We start from the raw sequence: 26591 nt of genomic DNA on the forward strand, positions 1-26591 counted from the left end.
CTTGAGAACATGATTAAAGCTGTGTGTGATTTATTGATGCATATTGTAAGATTGTGAAATGAGTTTAAATTCTTATTGACATTCACTGTCTTTTGAATTTAACTATGTTTTGATTACTGAGATTTATTGTAATATTGTGTTAAATTCCTTATGACATTATTGTCTTGAATTTAACTATGGTTTTAAGTATCCACTATTTATATGACTTATGAATTGTGATTTAAATTGTATTTGGTTAATGTTGTGCACCACTGAGACATTGTCTCAAATGATAGCTTTTATTGCCGCAGTAGGTCGATGCAGTGAGGCAGCAGATTAGGCTGCTAGTATCTCCAGCGAGAGATTTTTCGGGTATAACGAGTATACCACTTTTTGCATTTTGTACTGTAATGTATGACCACTGTATGTACATATTGTTTTGGTTTGAGCAGTTGTAAATTCAAATTGTACCTTGAAGTTGTAAAATAATTATGAGTTATTTTGACTTGTAAAAATTGTATTATATTTCCTTTATCTCAGTCTTTGCAAAATTACTATGGATTTGAGTTGAGAAACCTGTTGTGTTGAGAAAATGTGTTGGAGTTGAGATTTGGAAATATATTGAAGTGTCTTTTTACAGGTTTTCTGAAGAACTGTTTTATCCAAAATACAGACGGCATTCTGCCAAAATTTTTACAGAAATTCCAAATAATGTAAATGTGTTAATTCTATCACTTCAGTTCACCAAAGTTTTTAACACTTGTAAATAGTGCTCACCACTGTAAAAGAAGTAAGAAAAGTTTTTTTAAAATCCCTTGTAGTGTATTTAATGGGTTATCAGTAGACGGAGTTGGTAATTCATTAGGTATACTACGGGATCATGTTATACCTTACAGAGGGGTAGGGTGTGACATGTGAGGGATCACCTTAATATTTTAATAAATTAATTACCCAATTGGCTAGAGCTAGTGTGAATTAGATGATGAAGATAAAGCCCTCTTACTTTTAAACTCTCTCCCACAATCTTATAAAAGCTTGGTAACAACCATAATAGTTGGGAAGGAGACTTTGAAGGTGGAGGAGGTTACCGCAGTTATCTTGGATGATGAAAAGTTTAAGAAGACAGGTAATAACAATGAAGGTAGAGCTTTTGTTACTGGTTCTAATTGTGGTAGTAGCAATCCATGTGGAAACAATTAGAGAAGGAATAATAGATCGAGCTCAAGACCATGAGAAGATCATGAAGATAGAGAATGCTATTACTATCATGAGAAGGGTCACATTCAATACCATTGTGTGAAGATGAAGGAAGATTTTGTAGAGTTTAAACAATTCAAGAAAAGTCATGGAAAAGAAAAAGAAGGAACTGCTACAATTGCAATGGATGATGATATTGATGGTGAATGTTTAAATGTGGATGATAATAAGGAAAAGACAAAAAAATCCATTACAAGATGAGTGGTCAATGGATTTTGCTTGCCCATTCCATATTTGCTTAAAGAAAGAGTGGTTTAATATAATAGAAAAAAACAAAGGAGAAAAAGTGAAGCTAGCCAATGGGAATAAGATAGAAGTTGAAGGTGTTGGAAGAGTGAAGATCAAGCTACATGGTGATCAAGTAAAAGTGTTCGATAAAGTGAGGCATATTCCAAAATTTGAAAGGAATTTAATTTCCTTGAGTAAGTTGGATTCTTTGGATTATGAGTGTTTAATTCATGATGGAGTCATGAGAGTTAGCCGAGGTGCTTTTATGATAATGAGGGTGAGAAGATTGGTACAAAGAATCTCTACAAATTAGAAGGAAACACATTGATTGGAAGAATGCAAGTGGAAGCAAGATACAACATCAACAATCAAGAGTGTAAGGAAGTACCCAAGAGAAAATTGACTTTTGCAAAATTTGTGAAGACTAATTCCATTTGACTTGGAGGTGGAGATTGTTAGAGTCTAAGTCCAATTGGAATTAGGAAGTATAATTAGTTTAGGAAGTTTAGTAAAATTTAAATTATGAAGTTTAATAATTAGAGTCCTAAAAGAACTAGTTTTTAGTGGCCTATATACATATATAGTTGGTTGGCCATTATATGGGATGCATTGTAGAGAGCTCATAAAGTAGAAAGATGTGTCAAATTTCGTGAGTTTTGTTTGAGCGATTTGTGAGGGTAAGAAAAATAATTAGTGATTGTAATTATTTTTTCTTGATAGTGAATTTGTTGGTAGAGTAGGCTTACACCGAACCACGTTAAATTTTGTGTTCTTTATTTTGTATAGGTGTGTTTTTCACAACATTATCTAGATTTTCTATTGTATTTATGTTTATCTAAAACTTCTAGATAATAGTTATTTTATTTATATTAGTTTAGAACTATCAAACCCTATAAATGCGCTCCATTATATTCAGATTTCGTAACTTTGTTTATTTCTTCAATTTTCAATAAAGTTTCTTTACTTACTTTTATCTCTTTCTTCTTGAGATTTTGGATTAAAACTTAGTTGTTCTTTGGAGATTGCTCTTATGACAATCTCTACAGGCTACACATTGTGTCATATAGTTTGGATATTTCCACAACAGTAACAGCGCCAAAAATTTGATGTGATATTTCCACAAGTGTATAAATCACTCAAGTAATAAAGAAAAGTTATTATCTCATAGGGATTTGAGTTTGAATACTAAACTATAATTGTAATGATTATTTAGGCTAACAATAATGTACATTAAAATTAAAGAAGTAAATATAATACCTATATAGAAGTTTTAAAAAAAAATGAGCCATGATTAAAGTAAATAGATCTTTAAACTAGATGTAAAATCACTAGATTAATAATGGATATGCAGAAATTAGAATTAACTAATGGTAAAAATGATTCTGGGGTTTATTAAGTAAATTTACTAGGATTTGGATGGGTAAAAACAATTTTTAGGAAAAATACAAGTTTTGAAGATAGTTGATTCTAAAATCATTTAATCTCTTTCTCAAGCAAACTAAAAGAGTGTTTTAAGAAAAGTCAAACTCCAATCTCGTATAATATTTGATTCACCCAAAACCTATTAAGAACTTTAATCAACAAATAACTCTCTTAATCCCTAGTTTATCTTTAATACTAGGTAATTAAGTTTAATATCTTGATTATCTATTAATGATTTTTATCTCTCGGTCCTTTAATAAAAAATTAAAAATTATACCCAATGGATACCGATAGAGGGCATGTCAAGAAAGCACACAAAATATGAATCAAAACTCATATATATATAAATCTGGATAAAACTCAGTCCAAATCCACAAGTAAAACATAAATCATTACATTCAACTCTGAAATCTTAAGTATCTACTCACTCATGATTGTTTTTATAAGCAAGAAATATGAAATAAAGAAAAAAACATGAAAATAGGACTAAAAATAAAGAAACCCAGACGGAGAGAATCCAAATCTCTGAAGAATGGCAGCTGAAAATGTCATTTTATAGGTGCGGACTAGCAGAAATGGTGTTTCCTTCTTCCTCTCCTCTAATTTGATTTTCTCTCTCCTCTTCTTCTTCTTATTATTATTTTTATGGAAAGGATGGGAATAAAATGGTATTTATGTGTTAGAAAATTACCCTAGAAAAATCTAATAGGAAGAAAAAACAAAAAGGTATAACAAGGGGTGAAGTCCTAAAATGGTCCAATTAGTTTTAAAATTCTACCAGGCAACATGACCCAGTGTTAGATTTTAACATGCCTTATATTGGCGAAGATAGGAATTAAGCTGAAGCAACATAACAATCAACACAGACATGTGACTTCATTTGAAAATTGCAGCCTCCCTTAAATTTTTTCTTTGCTGTGCCTGACAAAGTAACATGCCTATGTTACTTCATCTGAAAATTATTGTTTCTTTAATAAGTTCATGCCTGCTAAACATGACATGCAACACTGCCCAGTGTATGAACTCAAAAAAATTTATGTTTTTCTTTAAACAGAATTTCTTCAATTTCGTCACCACTTTAAGCTTTCAAATAATATCAAATCATTTCCACTTGTACCTCTTTATCTTCAAATCACTTTAAACCTAACAAAAACATAAGAATTTCAAAAATCAAATATAAAATGTCAAAATTAACAAATTAACTAAAAACTACTATAAAATACTAAAATTACAGTGCAGAATGGATGCAAAACTACCCCAAAATGTCTATGTAAAATATATGTATCATTTGGATTGGCTACTTACTTTTAAGTTTTAACTTAAAAATCAAATTAAAAATAAGTAATTAATTGTTTGGTAAAATTACTTTAAAATAACTTTTAAGCAATTTAAATGTTTGGTTAAAAAGTGCTTAAAAGTAATTTAATTTATTGAAATTACTAAAAAGGATATGTAATTAAGTATTATATTTATTAAAATAAGGATAATATAGATATTTTTAAAAAATTATTAGGATAATATAGTTTTTTACTTAGTCAAAGAGTTGTTTTTAAATAAATAGTAAGTCATAAGTAAGGTATTCTTACTTATAATTTCTGACTTATTTTAAGTAGTTTTTTAACTTGTAAATCAAATCAAATGTTAATCCACTTACAACTTTCTATTTATAAGTTGGTTTAACTAACTTATAATTCAAACCAAACACCCTCATAATTAGCTTTCTATACTTAGTCCAATTAAACATGGATAATTTTATCAATGTTATATCAAATGATATATATAAAACATTATTTTTTAACAATATTTGACCTTTTTTTTCTCACCTTCAGTAGGTAGCTCTTGATTTATCATTAACTATAGCAACAACACCTCTCACAACATTTTCCCAAAATAGGCTAACACAAACAATAACATGAAGAGACTCACACAACAAATACAAAGAGTCTTATTAATGGCTGGATGCTATTGACACTGCTCTAATTGCAATCTTTCTTTAAGAATGGAATATTTGATTTCAAACCACATGGAAATTTCCAAGAATATTAAGAATTGAAGGTCTACCATAACTAATTTGGTGTGGAAAATTTTTCCAAATTGGTGACCCAGATTGTGGTTCAAGTTCATCCTTTTGAAATTTTGGCACTAGTGGTATTTTCTAATATATTTGTCAAAAGTAAGTTATTTTTTTCTGTTGGGAATATACAAGTGTGGAACTCCGCCTAAGTAGTTTGCGCTTAGCCGGTCCCAAGCCCGGGTAAAGGAGGAGGGTTGCGGTAGGTGACAACCAGCGTAAAAATTTCGTCACACCCTATGATATGGATTCAAATGATATAAACGTTGGGGCGTCCTCTACTAACGACGCGCTACATCGGAGCCCGGGTGTAGTGATAAATATGCAAGGGTGTAGGGCGTTCACCGAAAGCGACGCGCCATGCCGGCGCCCGGGTGTGGTGTTAAGTGAGCAAGGGTTCCCACATCATGGACGGGTGTGGGTAAAGAAGTTAGTCCATAGGACAGATAGTAGAACAAATAGTAGAACAGAACACAAGATAGATATAGAAAACAATAGAAGATATCATAGAAGGAGACTAATTAGGAAGGAGCAGGATAGGAGGAGGATCAGGGTTGGTACTTGGAATGTTGGATCACTTACAGGAAAATTAATGGAGCTTGTTGATACCTTGGAAAGGAGAAGGGTGAATATTGCTTGCATTCAGGAGACTAAATGGGTAGGAGAGAAAAGTAAGGAAGTGGGTAATTCAGGGTACAAACTGTGGTTTACCGGAAAGGAGAGAAATAAGAACGGAGTGGGTATAATCATAGACAGAACATTGAAAGACGCAGTAGTAGCTGTGAAAAGAGTAGGAGATATAATTATACTAGTAAAGCTAGTACTAGAAGGAGAAACAATAAATATAGTTAGTGCTTATGCCCCACAAATAGGACTAGACAGTGAGAGTAAACAAAGGTTTTGGGAAGATATGGATGATTTAATGCAAAGCATACCGAATGAAGAGAATGTTTTCATTGGTGGAGATTTGAATGGACATGTAGGAAGTGATAGGCAAGGTTATGAGAATGTTCATGGAGGTTTTGGTTTTGGCAGTCGAAATGAGGAGGGAAAAAACATCCTGGATTTTGCTATGGCATACGACCTAATACTAGCAAATACCTACTTTATAAAAGAGAGTCACATTTAGTGACTTTCAAAAGTGGGCAACATAGAAGCCAAATCGACTTCCTCTTAAACAGGAAGTCAAATAGAGCTCTATGCAAGGATTTCAAGTTCATTCCAGGAGAGGCTTTAACAAGTCAACATAGGTTGGTGGTCTTGGATGTCAAGTTTAGGAACAATTCAAGTAAGGTCAGAAGAAATAGTGTATCTCGAACAAAGTGGTGGGAGTTCAAAGGAGTAAAGCAAGTGAAGTTCAAAATGAGCTTCGAGTCCGAAGTATGGAAGCTGGATATGGAGGCCAATGATATGTGGATACAGATGGCATCAAAGATTAGAGAAGTAGCTAGAAAAGTACTTGGAGAGTCTAAAGGACATGGACCACCCTCAAAAGAGAGATGGTGGTGGAATGAGGAAGTACAAAAGGCAGTGAAGAGAAAAAGAGAATGGTATAAGAAATTACCTAAATGTGATAATAATGAGGCATATGAACAAAGACAAGATAGCAAAGAAAGAGGCAAAAAGGCAGTTAGTCAAGCAAGAGCACAGCCTTTGAAAAGTTATATGAGAAACTTGGAACTAAAGAATGGGAGAAAGATATTTATAGATTAGCAAGGAGTAGAGAAAGAAAATGTCAAGATCTCAATCAAGTTAGGTGCATTAAGGATAAAGAAGGAAAAGTGTTGGTGAAAGATGAGGACATTAAAGAAAGATGGAGAAATTATTTTAATGATCTCTTTAATAATAGTCAAAATGGTAATAGCGTGAATATAGATTATAGAACAATAGAAAAGAATGTAAATTATACTAGAAGGATTCGATCTTTAGAAGTAAAGGAAGCACTTAAAAGAATGAAAGTGGGTAAAGCCTGTGGACCCGATGAAATACCAATTGAAGTGTGGAAGTATTTGGGAGATATGGGAGTGGCATGGTTAACTAAATTATTTAATAAGATTCTAAACTCAAAGAAAATGCCTGATGAATGGAGGAAGAGTATTTTAGTACCTATTTTTAAAAATAAGGGAGACATATAGAGTTGTTCAAACTATAGGGGAATTAAACTCATGAGCCATACTATGAAGTTGTGGGAGAGAGTTGTGGAGCATCGACTACGTCATGATACTTCTATCTCTCTCAATCAATTTGGTTTCATGCCCATTGCTCAACTATGGAAGCGATCTTTCTCATTAGAAGCTTGATGGAGAAATTTAGAGATGTGAAGAAAGATCTACACATGGTTTTTATTGATTTGGAGAAGGCTTATGATAGTGTTCCAAGAGAGATCTTATGGAATGTGTTAGAACAAAAGAGGGTATCTATTAGGTACATACAAGTATTGAAAGATATGTATGAAGGAGCAACTACTATTGTGCGCACAGTGGGAGGGGACACAAGTGATTTTCCGATCTCAATTGGATTAAACCAAGGATCAGCCATAAGCCCTTACCTTTTTACATTAGTTTTAGATGAACTGACGAAACATATACAAGAGAGTATTCCTTGGTGCATGATGTTTGCGGATGATATTGTTCTGATAGATGAGACACGAGAAGGAGTCAATAGGAAGCTAGAACTTTGGAGAAGTACTCTAGAGTCAAAGGGTTTTAAGTTAAGTAGAACGAAGACAGAATCCATGCATTGCAAGTTCAGTGAAGGCCAAACTGGTGATAGGGAAGGAGTTAGTTTGAATGGGGTGGTACTGTCCCAAAGTAATCACTTTAAATATCTAGGCTCAGTTCTTCAAGTAGATGGGGGATGTGAGGAGGATGTTAGTCATAGGATTAAAGCCGGATGGTTGAAGTGGAGACGTGCCACGGGAGTTTTATGTGATCGTAAGATTCCCAATAAATTAAAAGGAAAATTTTACCAGACACCCATACGAATCGCTATGTTATATGGTAGTGAGTGTTGGGCACTGAAAGAGTCGTATGCATCTAAGATAAGAGTTGCAGAGATGAGAATGTTAAGGTGGATGAGTGGCCATACTAGACTAGATAAAGTCCGTAATGAGAGTATCAGAGAAAAGGTAGGAGTAGTGCCAATTGAAGATAAGTTGAGAGAAGGGAGATTGAGGTGGTTTGGTCATGTGAAGCGTAGACATACGGAGGCTCCAGTTAGACAAGTAGAGCACATTAGGTTAGAGGATAGAAAGAAAAAAAGGGGTAGACCTAAATTAACTTGGAGGAGAGTAGTACAACATGACTTAGAAGCATTACACATTTCTGAGGATTTAACCCAAAATCGTTCAGAGTGGAAAAAGCGAATACATATAGCCGACCCCAAATTTTTGGGATAAAGGCTTAGTTGAGTTGAGTTGAGTTGAGTTGAGTTGAATATACAAGTGTGGAATTCCCACATTGGAAAAAGATGGGATAAGTGAGAGACATATAAGTGAGAAGGACCCATAGACTCATTGCCTTAAGGTTTTGGGTTGGATGTGGTGTCAAGCCTATGAGTGTGTTCTTTCATAAGACCCATCAAGAAGGATTCTCCCTAGGGGCTTTGGGCTCCCCAGATTCATAACAAGTGGTTTCAGAATCTTGGTTTGGCAAAGGATGAGTATGAAAATAGTGGTCAGTGATTCTCGTGATGCTCTGACACATGAATGAAAGAGTTAAGTGACTCCTGGTAGGCCCAATAGAGCAGGAATGCACTCCTCTGGAGAAGAGCAGATCGATGGAGTGGGAACTCTTGGTACACATGATGGTGGAACACGTGATGGCTCTGGTATGGCTCTTAGAGGTGCATGCTCGAGTGGATTTGGTGGAGTAATTAGGGCTCTTGGTGATACAATAATACTTGAGTTAAGAAAAAAGGCTTTCGTTTAAGGGGGAGCAAGCCCTGAAAGCCTAATGTAGAAGAAATTCATACTTGAGGGGCAGATTGTTGGGAATATACAAGTGTGGAATTTTCACATCGGAAAAAGATGGGATGAGTGAGAGACATATAAGTGGAAAGGACCCATAGACTCATTGCCTTAAAGTTTTGGGTTGGATGTGGTGTCAAGCCTATGACTGTATTCTTTCATAAGACCCATCAAGAAGGATTTATTCTTTCATAAGACCCATCAAAAAGGATTCTCTCCAATCTATTTGGGCTCCCCAGATCTCTAACATTTTCTTATATGGGAGGGTGGATTTTGGAGTCTTGTATCCAATGATTATTTTTTTCAGGTGAAATCCCAAGGAGACTTCTTCAAGAAATGCCAAGAGATCAGTCTATTTAAAAATCACTATAAAAAAAGGATTAGCTGTCACACCTTATCCCTTGTAAGGCATGACATGTTCCCGTAGCATACCTAATGGATTACTGAACTATACCTACCGATAACCCATTTAATATACAATAAGGGATTTTGAACAAATCATAGCGTTTTATCTTATTTTTATTTTTTTTTTGTGGAAAACTACGTGGTGATAGTTAAAACTTTAGCAAAACACAAATAAATAACCTATTGAAAGCATAATATAAGTCAAATCAAAGATTTTTTTCAATCCGTTTCACAAGCATAATAAATTCTATTATATTTCAAGTAGACATTCATTATAGGAAATAAACTTAATATTACAAAAGTTATATTTTGCATAAGTCTCAAAATGAAGTGTAAATATGTACAACTCAAAATGCTATAGCAATGTAATGCTTTTTAATACAAACTGCTCAATGTTCGTACATCCATACATATAATTACAAAATACATCAAAAGAAAATTATAGGGGTATACCTACTATATATACCCATAGTCAATACAAAATGCTGCTTTTAAGTCTCTCACTTGGTAGCCTTCTCCTTTCCCTTACCTACGATAGCATAAATAAGCTATCGCTGAGTATATCACTCAGTGGTACACAGCTAATAACTTTAAAACTTAAAATAAAGCACAACTTGTCAAAATATAGTAAATTATATTTTCCATAAGCATGAAAACATCACACAAAAGTTCTAAGTCCATAAGAATCATTTATTAAAATCACCTTTCAAATGAGAAATCGTACTTCACATATCACAATTCACAAATATAAGTATTGCCAACATCAACACACAGTTTAGACCATGACACAAAATTTCACGATCAATGCCATGTTGTACACCACAACAAAGTAATCTCAACCTCACTAACCGTTATTAATGAGGGAAGGGCTAGCTAGCTAATGAGTACTCATATAGTCTCACCCTACTAACCGTTATTAATGAGGGACATAATCATAATCAAATATCAAACCCCAAGTAGCCGTTACTACTGAGGAGTTTCGAAAGGAACTGTCATGCTAACTGTGGTTTCAAAAAAATTTCAAAAGTTTCCCTATCAACAATCACATTTGCAAACTAATAAACACATTCAAATCATCATAAAACTCATATAGAGGTGGCAACACCCAAATTTCTCAAATGCAAGAGAAAAATTATATCTCAATCAAATTAAACTCATTCAAAGCAAATTCATTCAAATAAACTCGTTCCAATCAATTTACAAGTTTATAAACAAAGGAAAATGTTAGTTGTGCACAAACCTTCAATGAACTCTTTTCTCCTCACTTACTTCTCCTTGTCCATCCCAACTTCTTTTTCTACTGAAAACACACAAATAGAATACCTATATACTCATCTCAATTGCTACCAAGAACTCATTACATGAATGTCTAATGCATTCCAAGTTAGCTTTGCAAATTTTAAAAACTTTTGGTTTTCTGGCAGCTTAGTATATTGAATTTTGAACCCAATTTTTACCTAGTTCCAATCATAATTTGGTAAGTTTCTTCATGTAAATTATTCCTCTAGGTCTTAAATTTATTTTCCTTTTTGAATCACTTAATTTAGAGTTGTGTAGCTCAAGTTATGACCAAAAAAGTAGTTTCTGTTCACGTGAGCATATTCTGGCAGATTTGGTGACTTAACTTTGCCTAGTAATTTGATTGAGTTAAGTCCATAATTTGGCCTTAAGTTCTTCATATGAAATTTTCTAATATGTTTTAGGTTTCCATCGATTTAAGAATCACCTAAATTGGAGTTTTCTAGAGAGAGTTATGATAATGAAAATATTTACTATTTACATGGTCCAAATTCTGCAAATTCAGGTTCTGGCAGATTCGTTGACTTAACTTCGCTCAGTAATTTGATTAAGTTAAGTTCATAATTTAGCCTTGAGTTCTTCACATGAAATGTTCTTCTATGTTTAAGGTTTCCATTGGTTCAAGAATCACCTAATTTGGAGTTTTCTAGAGAGAGTTATGACAATTCAAAATTTACAGTTCACGTGCTTAATTTCTGCAGGTTCTAGGTTCTGGCAGATTTATTGACCCAAATTTGCTCAGCAATTTGGTTGGATTAAGTTCATAATTTGGTCTTACATTTTCCATATGAAATGTTTTACTCTGTTTAAGGTTTCCATCGATTTAAGAATCACCTAATTTGGAGTTTTCTAGAGAAAGTCATGACAATGCAAACTTTACTGTTCACATGGTCACACTGCAAATTCCAGAATTCCACCTCCAGATTCAAGGCTCATTTAGGGTAGCTTATGGTCATTTTCTGGGCAGGGTATCCTCATGAAAATTCTAGCCCTATGTATTAAGTTTCATTTCTAATTGGTTTCACACCAATTAGAATTGTGTAGCTCAACTTATGAGCTGCCAAACACACTGGATGCAGAGTCCAAAAATTCTGATCTAAGGTTTAATTGTCACCTCCCTTAATTTCTTCCACTAACCAACATCAATTCACATTTAACTCACCCAAATGACCATAATTTAACATTAATACATCCATAGCACTTCATAGTACAAAATTCCCAAATTTTCCTCAAACTCGCAAATTCCCAACTTCACAATTCATGCAATTCCATAACATTTACTTCACTAATCATGTACACTTCATCAATTCAACATAATTTCTCAACTAAAATATGCCAAATGACCATAATTAGGTCTTATAAACATCAATTGTATAACACCACATAAAAGCCCTAATTTCCCATGAACCCTAATATTCAATTTTCTAATTTATGAGATTCCCATGAAATTTCACTACCCCAAACATGTATACTACTTCAATTAAACTTGAATTTATCATCAATTTAGCTAGAACACATCAAATCCTAAGTTTTCCATGGTTGGCCAAAAACCCTAGCTTTGGTTCCATGTATGATTCTTAAATTTCTTAAGTTAATCACCTCATAAATAACTCTAATCCCATGCATACACAATTAATTTAGCTAGAATAATCACTTACCTCAATAGTGACTCTTTCCAATCTTCAATTTCTCTTTCAAATCTCTTGTTCTTCTTGCTTCAATCCCTCAATCAAAGGTTACTTTAATGTTTTCTACTAGTTTAATAGAGAACCCATGGATGGAAAAGTGGGGAAATCAAGAGTGGAGGGAGATTGCAAATGGGGGAAATGAAGAGAGAGAGAGAGAGAGAATGGGGAGAGGGTGGCGGCAATGAGAAGAGGAAGAGAGAAAATGAGCTTTTGTTTTCAGTTAATTTTTTTTTTCTTGTCTCTTATATATTTTCCCAAAATTTTAGTTTATTTAAATTATAAATTTTAAATGTGTCATGGTGGGGTTATGCATATGTCATAATAAATTAGAATTTTAGTTTTTCATTTCTTTTATTTCCTTTACACATTTTTATTTGAATTTATCTCAAAATTTCTTCCTAATTCAATGCCTTAATTTTATTTAATTTAATTGACATTTTGGTCAAAAATCAATTCTTGAAGTAAATTGATCAAAATGCCCCTCATCGGGTTATGATCTATCTTTTTATAATACTTGATAGGTCATTAGATTTTTTGTTCACTTGAATTTTTATTGTGTATATTTCAATTAATTTTTCTTTTATTTTTTGTCATCAAGGTGTTTTTGAATAGTACTAGTCACAGACAAAAAATGATACCATTCAGAGCTCGGAGGTTCGGGGTGTTACATTAGCAACAAATTTGATCGGTTGCTAATCCACTAAAATTAGTTGCTAATCAATTTAACAACCAATATAGTCGATGGCAATGAGTTTGGTTGCAAATAGCAACTGACAATCATATCGGTTATAAATAGTAATCGACAACCAAATCAATTTCTAAATTAATTAAACTTAAAAAAATAAAAATTTTAGTAAAAATCTATCAGTTGCTAGTAGCAACCGATTTAGCAACCGAAATCAATTGCTAAATAACAACCGAAACATAATAAGTTGCGAAAAATTTAGTGTCTTTAATTTTATAATTTTTCAACCATTTTATAAATCGGTTGTTATTTATAATTAATTTAGTAATTGAAAAGTCAATGGCTAATTCTAAAAAAATTATAAAAAAATTAAATTTTCAAATAAAAAATTCAAATAAATAAATTTTTAAAAAATACTAAAATAATAAATTATTAATGAAAATTAGTACTAAAATTAATAGTAAAGTATTATAAAAAATTACAAATAATAACTATTATAAAAAAATATTAACAAAAAATAAAATATAAAAACATATTTATAAGACAAATTACTAAAATATATATATATATATATTAACACAAAAAAAATTATTAAAAATTAATACTACAAATAATTTACTAACAAAAAATATATTTGTACAAAAATTTTTATTTTATGCAAAAGAAAAATAAATTAAATAAAAAAATCAGAAAGAAAAAGAAGATGAAAAAGAAAAAAGATGAGAAAGAAAAAGATGATGAAGAAAATAGATGAGAAAGAAAAAGATAATGAAAAAGAAAATAGATAAAAAAGAAAAAGATGGTGAAGAAGAAAATATATGAGACACAAAAAAATGATGAAGAAAATAAATGAGAAAAAAATGATGAAGAAAATATGTTAGAAAAGAAAAGAGGATAAATAAAAAAGATGAGAATAAAAAAAAAAGATAAAGAAAATGAGAGAAAAAGGAAGAAAAAGAGAAAAAATGAGCAGTGAAAAAGAATTAAGTAGTGGAGAAATAAAATAAGTAGTAGTTTATATAAGTAAATTAGCAATCGATACAATCGGTTGTTAATTTTTTTTAAAAAACTGGGCGAGAATTTTTGTAGAGAAAAGCTTGCAACCGATTCGCAATTGATTGCAAAATTAGTTACTAATAGCAACCAATTTTAATCAGTTAAAGTAATCAGCTACTGATTTGCAAATCGGTTGCAAATCAAAATAAAAATTGGTTGCTAATAGTGTCACACCCTACTGCTCGTAAGATGTAACATGCTCCCGTAGTACACCTAATGAATTACCGTACTTCGCCTACCGGTAACCCATTAAATATACTACAAGGGATTTTAAAATAATTTTCGTTCATTTTTAAATTGGTGGGTAAAATTTTCTCAGATATTAAAAACCTTTATTTAAAGTCCAAACATAAATCAAATTTTTAGATATTTAAAATTTCCGCAATTTTTACAAAAATTTCAGGCAGAGTGCCGTCTGTATTTTGAGAAAACAGTTCTTCAAAACCTGAAAATAATGACACTCCCAATATTTTTCTCAATCACAACTCCATTATTCAATCTCATTTTAAAAATCAACACAAGCAACTCAATACGCAATTTAAATTAAATCAAACATTGAAATATCTCATTAAGATAACAAAATGAATATTTACATTCATGGGAGTATTAAAATTTTAGCAGTGCAAAACTTTATAAATACATAAAATCTCAAGATAGCCTTATAATAATTTGTATTTCATTACAATCCAAAAATATATTACAAAAGAGTTGGTACAGCTGCTCAAAGGAAATTTCATACATATAATTACAGAATTACATCAAAATCTAAAGTACAAGGGTATATCTATGATATACCCGAAGATAGTCTCACTATGCCTTTCAGTAATCTTGCTCAGTTGCTTTATATTTTCTTTCACCTGCGATAGCATACAAAGCTATAGCTGAGTGGTGAACTCAGTGGTGCACAAACTAATAATTTAAAACTTAATACAAGTTATGCTTGACAATTCATAACAAATAAAAATTTAAAATTTCTAAATTCTTCAAAATTCATAACATTCAGAAATCAATATTTTCATTCATGCAAATTATTCATTTGAATAACATTGATCAAATAGTAACTATTTATCTACATTTCTTTTAAATCCCGAAACAATACGAAAATATTTTGAATCACTGACAAATTATTTATTTCCACCACAATTAATCAAACTATGCATAATTTAAAGGGCGTTGCCAACAATTCACACAGTTGAACCCATGACCCAAAATTCAAATAGATGTCGTATTGTACACCACGATATTTCAAACTCTCCCAATAACTGAGGCTAAAAGGGAGAAACAAAGACTAGCTAGTATATGTGAGTACTCATTCAAATTCTTCTCTAACTGGCAAGCCAGAGAGGAAGGAACTCGCCCCATCTAGTGGAGAAGATATCTCACTAGACAAGCTAATGAGAATTCACAACAAATTTTGCCATGTCAACTGTGGTTTCAAATCATATTCAAAACAATTTCTATTTACAAAGTGTTTACAAATCATCAACATATTTAATCATCATAAATTCATGCTCAAGGTTGGCAACACATCAAACTTAAAATTTACAATCCTCAAAAAAATGCAATAAATCCTTAAATGCATAAGAAAATTTATATTCAAATTATACAATTTTATTCAATAAGTTAAAATTCTCAACACAACAAAAATCATAAATCATACAATAAATTTATTTCGAATCAATTTGAAATTGAAAAATAACAAAAGAGTTAGTTGTGCACAAACCTTATACGAGTAGCCTCTTGGCCTTGACTCGATGTCTCGGGTTTCTTCCCGATATTCTTTTCCACTGAAACACACAGTTTCACAGTGTTTCAGTATCATAACTCATCATTAATCCAAAAATAAATTCAAATTTATTTATACCTAGCTTTAATATGCTAAACTTGACGTTCTTTAAAATTTGTGTTTTGGGATTACTATTCACGACACTATTCAAGTCAATTTGTTGACTTTCTAATGCTTAATAAGTATGGGAATTCTAATTTCACCCGCATACCACATTTTGGTCACTAAATTTGTTGGTTTTGGTTGTTTACTCAAATTCTAAGTCTTTTAGGCAAATTTGCAAATTTTCAGTTTTGGTGTCTTAAGTTGCACTGTTCCATTGGTCATTTTTCTGTTAGAATTTGGAAAAACTTTCTTCATAGAAAATGTTCCCTATTGTCTTAAATTTATTCTCCTTTTTGAATCACTCCAATTGGAGTTTTGTAGCTCAAGTTATAGCCATTTGAACCATGGCTGCCAGATTGGACTTAATGCAGATTTCTGAGCAAATTTTGGTTCTGGTAGTTTTAGGTTACTAACTTGGGGTGGCAAAATGACTTGGTTAATGACATAATTTGGGTTTGTGTTCTTCATAAAAGTTTTAGGTCTATATCTCAACTATTCACTGGTAAAATTTCAGTCATTTGGACCTGCCTGGCTAAAGTTATGGCCAAATGAACAAACACTGTTCATTTGGTCAGTTTGTACAGGGCAGACTGAGAATTTCCGGATTTGGTCAATTTGTTCACTAGGTTTTGATCACTTTTTGGGCATAATTCCTAAATGAAAATTGTGTCATTTAGTGTCTATTTTCATTCCTAATTGGTCTCATACCAATTGGACTTGTAAATTTTCAGTTTTGGTCCCTCAAAGAGACCTTGGTCCTGCTGCCTGCAGCATGACCACATTGAATCCGAATTTAACCTCAATTCAAACACTTCCAACACACTTCATTTGGTCACGAATGACCATTTCTCACTTCAAACTAGGTCAAATACATCATTTCACCATTTCTCCAAATTTTGTCTCCTAAACCCTAAGTACAAAATCCTAATTCACACTAATTGTTACATTTGATTGATTCAACACATCTTAACATACTCTTACATCTCAATCAAGCATTCTAACAAGTTTAATGCAACCAAACTCATGCAATTCATCCATATTAAACCCTAACCCTAGATGGACGAAATTCCATATTACTCGCCCAATAATTATTTTCTTTTAATTTTAAGTTAAAATCTAAGTTACCTACACCAAGAACACAAATATTAAACATAAATTTTCAATTTAAATTCACTAACCTTAAACTTTGAATTTCAATCTTCAATTCCACTCCTCTTTCCTTCTTTCTTTCTTGCTTAATCCTTTTCTCAAATGAGGTTATCAAGTTCTAATGGATTAATTTGGGGTCAAGGTAAGGTTTAGTAGGAGTTTTGAAGCTTGAACTCAAGCTTCAATGGAGTTTCTTCCATGGTGACTTAGGGAGAGGTGGGGCGGCAACTTAGTGAAAGAAGAAGAAGACTTTTATTTTTTCTTTTCTTTTCTTTTCTTTTCTTTTCTTTTTTTTGTCTTAGGAAGGCCATAAATCAATTTAATTAAATTTATTAATCACAATATTTATGGCATCATGCATGATGTCATGCATTATGTCATCTCCCTTCACTTTTTCATTTTTTTTTATTTATTTTTCTATTAGTTCTTTAATTTAATTCCTGACTCTGAAATTTTCTTTTCTTTGATTTTGTTGGACAATTAGGTCAGGAGTTAGCTCTCGGGGTGAATTGACCAAATTGCCCTTCGCTGGTTCAACCCGATTTGCAAATAATTCAATATTTCTTCCTACTCTCTGACTTAATTATTTGACTGGCTTAACAACCTTTTTCTGTGATTTTCTCTTTTCCACTGTGTTCGTAATGGTCCTAAGGACCGCAGCGTCACATTTTACGGTTCGAAATTTGAGTTTAAATTGACTTCGCAACCCTTCCCGATAAGGTCACCCATCGCTGTGACTCTCGGCTCATTTAATTTCTTATGTTCTGTTTTTCTTATTTATACTTAACTAATTGACAATTACTAATTATTTGAGTTTAAGGCTTACCTAGTTGTCTTAAGTGTGGTTCTAATCCCCTTAATTGTCTGGACCGACACCGGTCACCGGAACAGTGAAATATACCAGGCTATACAAATAGGGGTGTTACAAATAGCAATAGATTTTAATCGATTTCAAAAATCGGTTACTATTAGCAACTGATTTGCTAATCGTTTGCAAATAAAAAAAATTGGGAGGAAAATTTTGGAAAAAAAAATCAGTTTTAAAAATTAGTTACAGTTAGTAACCGATTGGCAAATCAGTTGCAAAAAAAAAAAAATTAGGTAGGAATTTTTGAGGAAAAAATTTAGCAACCGATTTACAATTAGTTGAAAAAATCGATTGCTATTAGCAACCGATAAGGAATTTGTTACAAATAACAAACGATTTTAGCAACCGATTTGCAATCGGTTGCTAACTCTGAAATCGATTAAAATAATTCTTTAATTTAACAATCGATTCCCTAAATCAGTTGTTGTTAGCAAACAATTTTAAAATCAATTGGCATTATCAACTGATTTCTTAATCGGTTGCTAATTACAATCGATTTAAACTTAGTTACTAATTATATTTAAGATTTTTCTAATATCAATTAGTAACCGATTATAAACCAATTGCTATTAGCAACATATTTTAGCAAACAATCATAAATTAGTTGCTAATAACAATCGATTCTTAATTGTTATTTTTTTAAAATTAATTATTTTACTAAAAATAATTTAAATTATAAATCAATTGAAAAATTGATTGCTGATAGTAACCGATTTCAGTCAGTTGCAATAATTAATTGTAAAACTGATTATTTTTTATAGTGAATAATATTTAATTAATTATTCCTCAGTTTATAAGCCAACAAAATATTATAGCAAATAATTATTCTAACAAGTATTCCACTTCCGTTGAACCATTGATTACTGCTCGTCTTTCATTGGGCAACGAAAAGGATAAACAAGATTGCCCTTTACAGTTACAAAGGTTCTTAAGATTGTTATATAGAATTTATGTAAATTTAATATTTAAAATTTATAATCCATGCAATCTAATTAGCAATTAAAAAAAAACTTTTCCAATCATAAGCTGCTGAGCTAAAGTTCATTAATAATTTTAGTAGTGATTATTATGTCTTATCAAACTAAAGAAAAAGTAAATAAGAAAATCCATATGGGACTAATCTCCCGAGGGACATGTATCATCATTAAATAAAGGATATATATAAATGTATAAAGAGGAAAATTGAATCTGATAAAAATATCATTAATTATTTATATTATTTATAAAATATCAATAAAAATATATTTATAGTAATAAATTTAAGAATTAATTGCTAATAACATATATTAGCCACAATGAATGGTTGCTAATTCATAGTTATCATTGCTAATAACTTTTAGTAATAGCATTTTTCTCGTTAATACTTTTAGCAAGAAGAGAATGTCCACATTAATTTGTTACTAATATTTTTTGACAATAATAAATTCGTTGCTAAATTTATAAATAATTTCAATTTTGAATATTAATAAATTTAATATAAATTAAAAATTTAATATTATTTTAACAATAATTCTATTTATATCAAAAAATTCTGTTATAATTTTTATTATATTTTTAGTATTATTTGGTTGATTTTGGTTAACGATGTTCAGAACAAAACAGTCCCTAATTCATATTTTGGCACGAGAATTCAGCAGCTTTCGCTGGTTTCTCAGCTCTGCAGATTCTTTTCTTGATCCCACGTTTTCAGAGAGGCGAATGAGGTGGCCCATTCATTAGTTAAATTTGCTTTGTCTATTGTTTCAAAAGGATTAATGTGGATGGAAGAGGTTCCTCTTTCCATCAGAGTTTTGTTTTGAAGGACTTTTGTCCTCCTTAGTTTTTCTTAATGAAATATTGCAGTTCTAAAAAAAAAAAAAAAAAAAAAAAAACAATGTAATCTAAGCAAGCAATTCAAAACGAAAAAATATTTTCCAATCAGCTACAGAATTCACCAACCTCTTAACTGCTTTAAATCAAATCAATGGGTATAATCAGCTTTCCATGCTAGCTAGTCCAAAATCGAAGGATAATTGCTGAGTATGGTTTTAAAATTTGGCCGGTATACTATTAAATAAATATTATAAAATTATTATTAATAATATTTTATTATTATTAATACGTTCATATATGTTATATATGATTATTAAAATAAATTTAATTAGATTTTAATATGTAAATATTTTTTAAAATAATAATTTTTAATTATTTATAATAAAAAGTATTTAAAATTAAAATTTATAATAATAAATTTATTCATATTAATGAAAAATAAATATTAATATATTAAATTCTATAACACAATAAATAAAGAAGATCTTATATAATAATAATAATATAAAATAATAATTCAATAATTTAAATTAACATACTAATATAATAAATTATTATACCATTAATTATTCAAATGGCAAGTGGGTGAAATTAAAAGTTATCCAATTTTTTTTTAATAGTTAAAGATTAATAGTTATTAATTAATTACTTTTAATTAATATAATATATTTAAATTAATAAAATAAATAACTTTTATTAAGTTGAGCTTTAAGAAACTCGAGAGCAACTTAATTTGTTTACACCTGAAGTTGGAAAATTTACCAGCTTAAAAAAAGGTATTATTCTTGAAAATTTGAAAAGTAAATAAAGGCGAGCTATGGAATTGAAAATTATGGATTTAAATATAGGATTTATGCTAAGAGCTTGGAATTTGTGATATTGAGACGTGTTTAAGGAGTTGAGAAGTGGCATACAAATGATTAATGCAGGCCCCGAATGTGAATTTATTTCTAAAATGTGTTTATTTGCTGCTTGGTGATGCTCAATGAAGCATTTTGAAAATTTGGGGGAATATTTGGTTTATGTCAAAATGATTTCTGCGATAAAAGTTTGGGGGAATATTCTCTTAATCCATTAGTTTATCTCTAACATTAGGTGATCAAGTTTAATATCTTGATTATTTATCAAAGTTTTTCACCTCTTAGTTTTTCAATCAAAGATTAAGAATAAAACCCAAAGGGTACCAATAATGGGTATATAAATAAAACACACAAGATATGAATTAAAGCTTATATATTTCAAAATCTGATTAAAACCAGTCCAAATCTACAAAATAGAACTCAAATCATTATACCCAACTCTGAAATCTAAGAAATCTAGGACAATTGTGAGCAGGAAGTAGTGAATAATGTTGAGGTAGAGCAAGAGAAAGCAAAGTCTAGACTGAATCCTAAAGTCAAGTTTAAGCAGCCTGCATCTTAATGTGACATTGGACTGCTGAATAAAATGATGGGTGTTTTCACTATAGTTGGAAGGAAATGGAAGTACAAAGTTATTGGAACACTTGTTAGCAAGAAAGACAAATCTATTTTTGAACCTCCATGAGGAGGGAAAATTGATCAAGCTAAAGACCTAAAACAAGCGCTTCTTGGGAGGCAACCCAAGGGATATGCTTTTATTTTACTGTTGCTTCCATTTTTATTCATGTTTTGTTAATTTAGTTTATTTGGTTTTTATGTGTCCCCAAATTTTAATTGGTGTTGTTTCTATTTGGTTGTAGGTAGTATGAAAGCAAGAAGGAAAAAAAGAATGGAATCAAGAATGTGGTGGAGAGAACTTAATTCCGTGGAACTAGAGCATGCTATGAAGGGGAGTACTTCTAATTTTTGCTCTAGAATCCTTGATGTGTGAATAGCCATTCTTTATAGTTATATGTTACATTGAATGTTAGTGAGTTATGTTGATAATGGTGAATTGATGATGTTGGAAACTGAAATGATGTTGGATTGAAGTGATTATTGTTGGAAGTGAAAGTGAGAAATGTTATATTATTGTGATGTGTGAGTCAGTATTATGATAAATGATGATATTGAAGAGCATTGCTTTGTCTACATGATTGTATGAAAAATGTGTGAATGTGTTTAAATTCAATTAAGTGTGGGTTTGAGTTTACTTGTGTTGTCATTGAGGACAATGCCAAGTTTAGGTTTGGGGGTGCATATTTTTGTTTTATTTTATTTATTTTTTTATTATTTTGTGTTGAATCTTGTGAAATATGGTTGCAATTTTGATTAACAAATTCAAAAAAAAAAAAAATTAATTTTGGCCATTGTTGTTTTTAATTATTTCAATATGAGTTTGAGAGTTAAATATGTAATTTAGTTATTTTATATTTGTGATGTGCTTAAATGAGATTTTATACAATTAATAATTAATTTTGTTTCGCCAACCTTACATGTTTATTTTATTTTGTCTATAGAAATGAAATGTGGATAGTGTGTTTAGGAGATGAATTAAGCACATTAATTTTGTTTTTAATGTGAGAATTAATTAATCAATTATTACGAATCGAGTATGCTTTGATCTTAATTGATGTTCTTTCTTTTGTTATATATAGTTGTTCATAAAAAAAAAAAGAGCAACAAAATAAAATTGCACATTAGTTGCAAGTAACTAGGAACATTCATGAGTCCCATGTTTATTTTTGAGTCAAACAGCAGCTTGGATTATGAGTATGCAAAGCACCTTGAATTTGTGATTGCTGAGTAACCGAGTGCCTTCATGACCAATGTCGGTAAATGACGATATGAGGAAGAGTGCCAAAATGCTATTTATTAAAAAAAAAAGTGTAAATAAATAAAGAAATAAGGAAGGAATTGAAAATTAAGGTTTTTGCATGTTTTGATTCATGATGATTGGTTGATTTCATTTCTATTTTGTTTTGTTTATGCATTTTGAATCTCCTAGGAATACTATCTCATTAATGGAAATAGACTGATGAAATTGCATGTTTGGTTAGAGGGTAGAGTTTAATTGCTTTATTGAAATTTAAAGGAAGCAAAATGATTATTAATTGCATAGAGTTTCATTTGAGTATGAACAGGTTGAAATTATTAAACTATGAAATTTAATTTTTGAATTTTTGATTGAGATGATTAAATTATAGCATTTGGGTAAAATTATTCTTTTTTGAGTTTATTTGTCAAATTTGCAACAATGTTTGAATTTTTTGGGTGTTATCAAATCTCTCATTTGTGTTTTTATGTTCTTTTGCTCGAGGACAAGCAATAATTCAAGTTTAGGGGAATTTGATACATAGTTCTTTTTTATAGTTTTTATTTATGTTTCTATTGTCATTTTTGGTGTTTTAGTTAATATTTGTTAATATTTTAGAGTAATTAGTTTCAAATTTATTTTATTTTATTTTATTAGTTTTTATTATTTTATGGCAAGGATTGAGTTAAAAGAGCCTTCTAATGTTAAAAATTGGAGAAAAAGATAATTTGAAGGCTAAATTGAGTGTTTTAAACAATGTATCTCACACCTTGTCCATGAGAATTGAAAAAAATCCTACAACCAGATCAAGAGAAGAGAAAAATTATGAAGTTATTTTTTGGCAGTGCATCTCACGGCCTGCCTGTGAAATTAGGCCAAATCGCACAGCCTGCTTGTTAGATGTAAAAAGGCCCATGACTTGCCAGGGAGAATCATCAAAATTGCACAGCATGGCTAGAAAATGTTATTTCTAGCTCTTTTTCACCCAAGCAGCCCTTGACAACTCATCAAAAGGATAAAAAGGCTAAGATAAGAGTTAGTTAGAGGGGTTTTTGTAGAGAGAGAAAAAAAGGAGAACAGATTTGGGGATTTTTTAACACTCATTTTTCTCTCAAAATTTGGAGAAAAGAAGGAGACTCAAGAGAAGAGATTTGGGGAAGCTTGAAGGAAGACCTTGACATCAACAATAGAGTTTTCTTCTTCTCTTCATTTCTTTATCTTAGTTTCTTCTATTATCGTTATTGAGAGATAATGTTGGGTTTTAATTTAAGAAATTTTATTTTTGTTTTTGATATCATGGGTGGCTAATTCTTTTAGCTAGAGATTTTTGATGTAGTTTGACTTGATGTTAATCTCTAGATTTTGATTTAATTTTTTCTACTTTGCTATTAGTTGCTATTTTGTGTTTAATGCTTTTGGGTATTTTGGACAAATACTTGAATGATGTTTAGATTTGTAATCGATGGTTGGAAAATAAGATTATGAGTTTGATTTTATAGTAACTATTATAGATTTTAATTAAGAGTGTAAACTAAGATTGAGTCAATGGGGTTTTGTGAAATAATCTTTCTCTTAATGCTCTAATTAATTCAGTAACTTTTTACTGGGAAATAGGGGTTAATTCATTAACTAGAAGGTTTGATAATGCCCAAAAGGGATTATTAAATGTTTTTTTTTATTATTAACCCTTGCAAGAGTAGTTAAATTTGATTATTAGACAAAATTGATTGAGATTAACTATTGAGTCAAGTGAATTCAATATCCCTAGCCATATTTTTACTTGGTTTTAACCTCAAAGTTTTATTTGCTCTTTCTAGTTCACTTCTTAATTATGGTGAATTTCATTTTTAGTTCAATTTTAATTTCTTGAATTTAATCCAATTTGATAGTCTAGATATTAGTAAAATTAACTGTAACATCCTCACTTTAGCTAGTCTGTACAGTCTACTGTTCCGGTGACTAATGTCGGTCCGGGCAGCTAGAATGTTTGAAATTATAAATAGACTAGAGTGAGGAGTTATAAAGAAACTAAATAATGCTCATCAAAATTAAGGAAAAATTTTTTAGAAACAAAATACACTAAGGTTAAACGAGCCGAAACACCAGGGATGAGTAACCCAAAGGGGAAGTGACGGTGAAGGCCGTTAGCAACCATAGACCCTGGGGAAAAATTATAAAATAATTATTGGGACTCCAGAGAAGGGTCATTGAGATTCTTATAGCATTAGAATGCCAAGAAAATGCTTAGAAAAATTTTTCTATCGGTACACACAATTTTGGCTCGTTAAGCCAAATGGAGGGCATTTTAATCATTTCGTCTTCAGAGATGATTTTTGGCCAACTTGTCCAGTTAAATAAATAATTTCTATGACATAAAATATGAATAAATGTTGTTAAAAATTTAATTGAAATTAAATAGACAAGAAATGGAGAGAAAATGAAAGAAAATAGAATTATGACATCATAATGATGTCATTAAAATTCTCCCAACCAATCCAATGTTGACACATGGCATAAGCTTACTTAAAAGAGACTAAATGGGCAGAAAATGAAGAAAAAAAAATCAGAACTCTCCCTCATCTTCTTCTTGCCATCACCCCTCCCACCATTGTCAACCTTGAGCAAGCTTTTCAAAGCTTGATTTCCCTAGCTTTTGTCCCACTAAACCCTATATTCCCAACACAAAAAAGTTTCTTACACCTTGGAGAGTCTTTTGGGAGCAAAAAGAAAGGAAAAAGAGGAACCCTAGCAAGTGGGAAATCTCACTCCATTAGAGGTTTGTGACCTAACCTTGGTTTTCACTTTAAGTTCATGTTTAAGGACTATGAATGAGTGCAAATGACAAAGAAATTGATGAAATACCATTTGTGTGCCATCCCTAAATGTTGGCAGCCTTGGTTAGGGTATGATTGTGATGAGTTTTATGGAGCTAACATGCTAGTATGGCTGCCCTCAATAGGTATCCCTTAAGTGGATTGATGAAATGCAATGATAATGCATGATTTGTAATGTTTGAGTTAGGGTTTGGGGTGAAAAATGAGACTTTGATCATGTGATGATGAAAGTAGGTTTTAATGGTCAATTAGTGACCATTTGGTTCTATTTAAATAAAAAATGAAGTGAATTGTGTAGTGGGATTGGAGTTTGGTGTGGCTGCCCTTGGTGACCTCCAGGACTGGTCATGAGTCTAGCAGGTTTGGGCAGCAATAACTGGAATTGTAGAGGTGCAATTGGTGCAAGGCCAATTGGACATGAAACTAGACACATAATGGCACAACTTTGGTTAAGAAACCATGCCCAGAAAACCAAACCAAGTTGACTAAAAGATTGCCCTAATCTGGGTGACCTGTATTCTGCCTGGGCAAAATAACCAAATGAACAGTGTTTAGTCATTTGGCCATAACTCAGTGTAGAAAGGTCCAATTGACCTGAAATTTTATCAGCAACAAGCTGAGATATATATCTACAACTTTTATGAAGAAACCTAACCCAAATTATGACCATAACATATTCAAAAAGTGACCTAAAGTCACTGCTCCTAATACTATAGATTTGGTCAGTCCAGAAATTCTAGGAAAATCATAATCCGGCCAGTTGTGGCTTTTGGGCCATAACTTGAGCTACAAAACTCCAAATGGAGTGATTCAAAAAAAGAAATGCAACTAGACAAAATAAGGAACAACTTTCATGTTGATCATTTTGCCAAATTCCCACTGCAAAAATAACTAATGGAACAGTAAAAACAAAGCATGAAAACTGAAAATTTTGTCCAATTAACATTAAGTTTAGTAATGGTATTGGCAATCAATACTAACAATTTTAGAATGCAAAATGTGGTATGTTGGGATTATTAAAACCAATGTACCTATTGTCAATGTAAAAGTCAACATTTTGGTTGACTAATGAATTGAATAGTAACACCAAAACTTGAATTTCAAGAATTGTGAAACTTAAAAGTTTAATATGCCCTAGTATACCTAGCAAGATTGGTTTGGATAGGTTGGCATGCCAATAGGATTCTGTTAGCAGTACTACATATGGCTTCATGCCATTCTGTGTTTCATGGCTTCCCATGCCATTCTGTGACATAATAGCCTTT

The sequence above is a fragment of the Hevea brasiliensis genome, chromosome 13 (genome assembly GCF_030052815.1).
Source record: "Hevea brasiliensis isolate MT/VB/25A 57/8 chromosome 13, ASM3005281v1, whole genome shotgun sequence".
Taxonomy (NCBI): domain Eukaryota; kingdom Viridiplantae; phylum Streptophyta; class Magnoliopsida; order Malpighiales; family Euphorbiaceae; genus Hevea; species Hevea brasiliensis.